The 5,903-nt window shown below is 44.3% G+C and overlaps 1 protein-coding gene across 1 annotated transcript in view; it reads right to left on the bottom strand.

The window, feature by feature from the left end:
• The window catches only part of Myo3b (myosin IIIB), a 403,285-nt gene that overhangs the window by 322,140 nt on the left and 75,242 nt on the right, over window positions 1-5,903 (bottom strand). The gene's annotated exons all lie outside the window — the stretch shown is intronic.

Genomic DNA, 5,903 nt, shown 5'->3' with positions numbered 1-5,903 from the left:
TCCCTCTCTCTGCCTCCTCTCTCTGCCTCCTCTCTGTCTCCTCTCTCTGCCTCCTCTCTCTGCCTCTCTCTGCCTCTCTCTGCCTCTCTCTGCCTCTCTGCCTCTGCCTCTGCCTCTGCCTCTGCCTCCTGAGTGCTGGGATTAAAGGTGTGCACCACCATGTGTGGCTTGTTGCTGTTTAATTTAGAAAGGACAGAAATGTACAGTTCTGAAGACAAAAAGCTCAAGATCAAGTACCAGTGCCTGGTGAGAGTCAGCCCCTCATGGACTGCGTCTTCTTCATGAATCCTTACAGGGCAACACCATTCTGAAGGCACTTCTGTGGCAGATACACCCCATCCCTCCTGCACCAGCACCCCCACTCCACTATGCTATTTTATCTTTGTAGCTGTTTTATTTTCCCTCCTTTTTAAAAATCAATTTAGTCCTCGTATATTGCATCCTGATTGCAGTTTCCCCTCCCCCCTCTCCTCCCAGTCCCGTCCCTTGCCATCCCCTCCCCCATCTCCTCCCAGTCCCTTCCCTTGCCATCCCCTCCCCCCATCCTCCCTGTCCCCTCCCTCGCCATCCACTCCTCCCTCTCCTCCCAGTCCCTTCCCTCGCCATCCACTCCTCCATTTCCCTTCAGAAATGAGCAGGCCTAGAGATGTTGATCAAACTTGGCATATCAAGTTGCAATAAGATTAGGCACCTTCTCTTATATTAAGGCTCAATGAGGCAACCCAGTAGGAGGACAAGGGCCCCAAAAGAAGGTAAAAGAATCAGAAACACACCTCCTCCGCTCCCTCTGTTAGGAGTCCCACAAAAACCCCACACTACATAACTGTAACGTCATTTTTCTTTTTCTCTTCTCCCATTTTTCTGGTCAAAAATATTCAAAGTTTTGGGCTGAGACAAAGTAGTGAATAAAGTGTTGCTCAAGCACGAGGGTCTGAGTTTGAATCCCCAGTACCCAAGTAAAAGTTTGGTAGAGTGGGGAGTGCCTGTAATCACAGCACTGGGAGCTGGCGACAGTCACCCAGGTTCAGTGAAAGGCCTGTTGCAAAAAATTAAGATGGAGAGAGATCAAAGAAGGTTGATGTCTATCCTCCACACATGAGTGCATGCACACACACAAGCACATGCATTCACATACACAGCACATATATACACATACAAGCACATGCATTCACACACACAAGCACATATATACACATACAAGCACATGCATTCACACACACAAGCACACATACACATACAAGCACATGCATACACACACAAACACACATACACACACACAAGCACATGCACATACACAATCACATGCACTCACACACACACAAGCACATATATACACATACAAGCACACATACACATCACTCACACAAATATACACATGTACACACATGCACACACTCACAGTAATCTTTAACAACTTTTCTGACATCAGTGGTTACATGAGAAAGCTCCCAGTTCTGACCCATATTTATATATATATATATATATATATATATATATATATATATATAAAACTTTTTTAATCCAAACTAAAGTCATATCAAAATCTTTTATTCTCTTAAAGTACTTCGTTTCTCCAGATTCTTCTTTTGGGGTTAGTTACTAGTGTTTAGTGATGTGTTGAAATATTACATGTTCTTCAGTACACTAGAGTAAGCATTACCAATACCAAACCAAAGCCTCTTGCATCTGAGCTTAGTAAGTTGGAGCCATGTGCCATAAAGAACAGTCATTCAGGCATCATATTGTCCTAGTAGATACCACAGGGAGGTATCTCTGCTACTTGCTGTATGAATCTAGCAATGCAATTACAGATAGCCACTAGCCAAGGACACTGGCCACCCATACAATGCCTCTGCTAATGGACTAATGTCACCTCTGGGACAGCCCCTGTAATCTGTGTATGTGGTGCCAGGGATGAACATCAGACCCTGTGTGTGCTAGGCAAGCAAGCCCTCTGGGCTGCGGCCCCAGCCCAGCATCTATTTCTTTGCTTAATCCCAGGAACCCACATAAAGGCAGAAAGAGAGAACTGACTCCACAAAGCTGTCCTCTGATAGTCATGTGTGCACTGTGACATATGCACCCCTACATACAGCAACAACAACAATAATGATGATGATGATGATGATATGAAAATATTTTAAAGTTCCCCCAAGCTGAAGTCTCTTTAGATAATTATTGCATCCATAAGTTATGTTATAGTACCATGACTTGATGGATAAACTCTTTATTTAGAAAGCTGGTTTCTCTATTGCTCATTTTAGGTTGACATCAAGATGGGGGCTTCTTAATGAAAACATTAATCAGAGATACACATTTTATTGGGAGCAGCAGTGCTCACAATTGAACAATTCCTTTTTCTTTTTTAGGACTTATTTATTTTTATGTGCATTGGTGTTCTGCCTACATGTGTGTCTGTATGAGGATGTCAGATCCCCTAGAACTGGGGTTACAGACAGTTGTGAGTTGCCATGTGGGTGCTGGGAATTGAACCCTGGTCCTCTGGAAGAACAGCCAGTGCTCTTTACTACAAGCCATCTCTCCAGCCCCAACAATTTCTGTAGAGTTAAGGAGGAGGACTTTAGGGCCTGGGGTAGCTCCGATAATAAAGGGCTTGCAGTGAAAGCATGAGAACATGAGTTCAAATCCCAGCACCCAGCACATAAAGCTGACAAGTTGGCAAAGCTGACAAGGTGGCATGTGTCTGTAACTTTAAAACTAGGAGAGCAGAAATAGGCACATCCATGGATCTCACCAACCAGCCAGTCTATCCAAATTGATGTGCTCTGGGCTCAGTGAGAGACTTTGTCTCAAAAACTAAAGTAGAGGAATTAACTGAGGAAGACTATTGCCCAGCTTCAAGCTCTGATCTCCACATGCACACACGTGCATATGCACATACATGCACACATACACATGTGTACACATACATGTACGCATACAAATTTATATGTGATGATGTTTGGAACTAAATATCTCAGCTCCAATTCTAACTGTCCAAAGACCAAGAATGGTTACTTCCTATGATGTATTCATCTCACCAGCAAGAAACATTAGGGTAGAAACAGCCCCGCCTTCCTTGGTGGGTCCCTGGGATCCTAAACCAAATAAGACACACGAAAAAGCACTCAGTGCCTCACATGTAGCATGAAGCACTTGTTTGGAAACCAAATCTTCTAGCAGGAGCTTAGGGAATATAAATGGTAATAATGGCAAAAAAAAAAAAAAAATCTTTCAGAATTGTAATGTTTTGTGGCTTTTTCGACCTTTCAACAGAAAATATCTCATTTCTCATTTCTATTCCTGGCAAGGCCAAAGGAAATGGCATTGTCGTATCATTCAGCTAGCAATGGCATAATTAATGAAGTCAAGAGTGGTTGCAAAAAGCTGGAGCTATTTCTGCAGTGGTGTGAGATGGTTGCCATGGCAACCGTTCCTGTCGAGGACCCTGGGCAGGGCAGAGAGCATCGTCACAGCACATCTGTTTCTCCACTCTGCTGATTAGCCCTTGTTTGCAACAACAAGCAGATGGAAGTAAAAAAGGGGGATTTTATTTTTTTCAGAAAAGAAGCAAATGTTTATTTTATCCATAAGTCTGTTTTCTAATACAGAAACTGGGTGCTAAACGCTTTGGAAGGATGCCGAGTATACCGGGTCCAGGCTACACAGGATGCTTCTCAATGGATTGAATTGCAACACGAAGTCAGGCTGTACATTGTAGGTGGCATCTTTTAAATGAAACTCCAATTTCACAGCATCCTCTGCCATACTTTTGTGTCTTGTTGGATAAGTGTTTCATTTACCAGGAGTGAATCTCCCACACGCAGCATCTCCTAGGAACACCCTTAAAACCAAGCAAGCATGAGAATTATTTCCATGCCTCGATCATCTGTAAAATGGGGTTTGTGTTCTCCTTCTGCCCGGAGAACCAAATCACCTCAGCACTTGCTAGAAGCAGACTGGGACCCGGCATCACCTGTGCTTCTCCAGGCTTTGCTTTTCTCAGTAGTGAGATGGAAAAATACTACCCACCATTGAGAATGAACTAGAAGTACATAATAAAAAGGCACCTGTCAGAGTCATGGTGAGAGAGTCAGTCTCCATGAGTGAAGGTTTCCTTCCTGCCAGACTCGTGCTTAGCAAGCTGCATATGCCAGAAATTCAACACTCAGCAGGCATGTGGCAGTGGCCATAGAAGGAAGAGCTGCCTGTGCTGGCCCGAAGCCCCCTCCTTACCAAGGCTTTGCCCCTGTAGTTCATTAAGACATTGGGGATGGCTTGGGCAGAGGCATAGCGTCTCTGTGGCTGAGGAAAACTCAAGAGCTCTGGGTAGCAGGCACGTAGCACTCAGAATGGAGATATGTTAATATTTAATAGTTGCACACACCAGCTAAGCATAAGGTGTCGCTTCAACACAGTCTAAAGATAAACTCAATGAAAACATTAATGACAATGTGCATTCCTTTTCCTGGACTGATGTCATTTCTAACAAAACATACGCACGCACGTGTGTGCACACACACATGCACATCCATACCAAACACACACATCCACACAGACATGCACATGCATACACACATTCGTACACAGACATGTACACATCCACCTGTACGCACACAAGCACACACTTGCACAATGCACACTCCCACACTTTTGCATACACACACATACGGTATCTGTGGTCTCCTGATTTTTGCCTATATGTGAGACACTATTTTTTAGTATTAAACATGAACACCTATCTATTGTCTCTTTCTACTACCGCCTGTTAGCTCTGTTCAGTTCTTCCCAGCATGTGATGGCAGCTCTGGTAGATTGTCAACTACCTTCACCCCTCTCTAACGGAAAGTCGGCTCTGCCCCTTTCTGCTACTCTCAGGAAACTGTCAAGTGTTTGTTGGATATAAATATGGGCTGAATGATACTAATGTAGATATTAGCATGGATTCTTTTAGTTCACTGAATCACAAAAGATAAATTCCAGCCACCCCTGCTCATATACCCATCCTGTGTCCCTGGGTACTTGATCAGGCCAACTATTGAGTTCCTCCGAACACTCACAGTCATCCTAACAGGAATCTCACAGATGAACCTGGGTATTTATCAAATAAGATATACACTCTTGGGCGATGGTGGCACACACCTTTAATCCCAGCACTTGGGAGGCAGAGGCAGGTGGATCTCTGAGTTTGAGGCCAGCCTGGTCTATAGAGTGAGTTCCAGAACAGCCAGGGCTACACAGAGAAACCCTGTCTCAAAACAAACAAACAAACAAAAAAAGATATACACTCTATGCAAATGTAAGGTGCTATCATTCATATTATTGAATCAACCATCAGGAGGCAGTGTAGGAGAAAAGAAACAATAACAATTGTCTGTGTTCAACACACACAAAGGTGCCTTAGCTAAAATCACAGACGAGACATGCACTCATGTGGTATGTATGTGTGTGTGCCTGTGTGCATATGTGTGTATGTATCTGTTCATGTGTCTGTGTACATATTTGTCCATACCCGATGCTTTCTCCAGGGGTTGTTGCAGTGTGAAGTGACTCCTGCCTCTCAGCTCATCACAGACACTGTGCCTATATATCCATCACCAAGGAAGCCCCTGGACAATAAAGGCATATAGCTCACAGCAATCATAGCCAGGGAGATTTTGAAAGCTGGAGTTTCAGGACTGGGAGTGGAACCCAGTGGTAGAGCACTTGCCTAGTGTACACAAAGTCCCAAGCTCAATCCCCAGAATAAGACAAAAAAAAAAAGAATCTTGGACTTTGGTGATGCTGTTGAGCTGCAGAATCATGAACTCTGGAATCCCCAACCCCTGGTCTTCCTCCCCCTCCTCCCCCTCCTCCTCCCCCTCCCCCTCCTCTTCCTCCCCCTCCTTTTCCTCCCCTTCCTC

The sequence above is a fragment of the Mastomys coucha genome, unplaced genomic scaffold (genome assembly GCF_008632895.1).
Source record: "Mastomys coucha isolate ucsf_1 unplaced genomic scaffold, UCSF_Mcou_1 pScaffold15, whole genome shotgun sequence".
In the NCBI taxonomy this organism is placed as follows: domain Eukaryota; kingdom Metazoa; phylum Chordata; class Mammalia; order Rodentia; family Muridae; genus Mastomys; species Mastomys coucha.
This window is presented reverse-complemented; position numbering and strand designations above follow the sequence as displayed.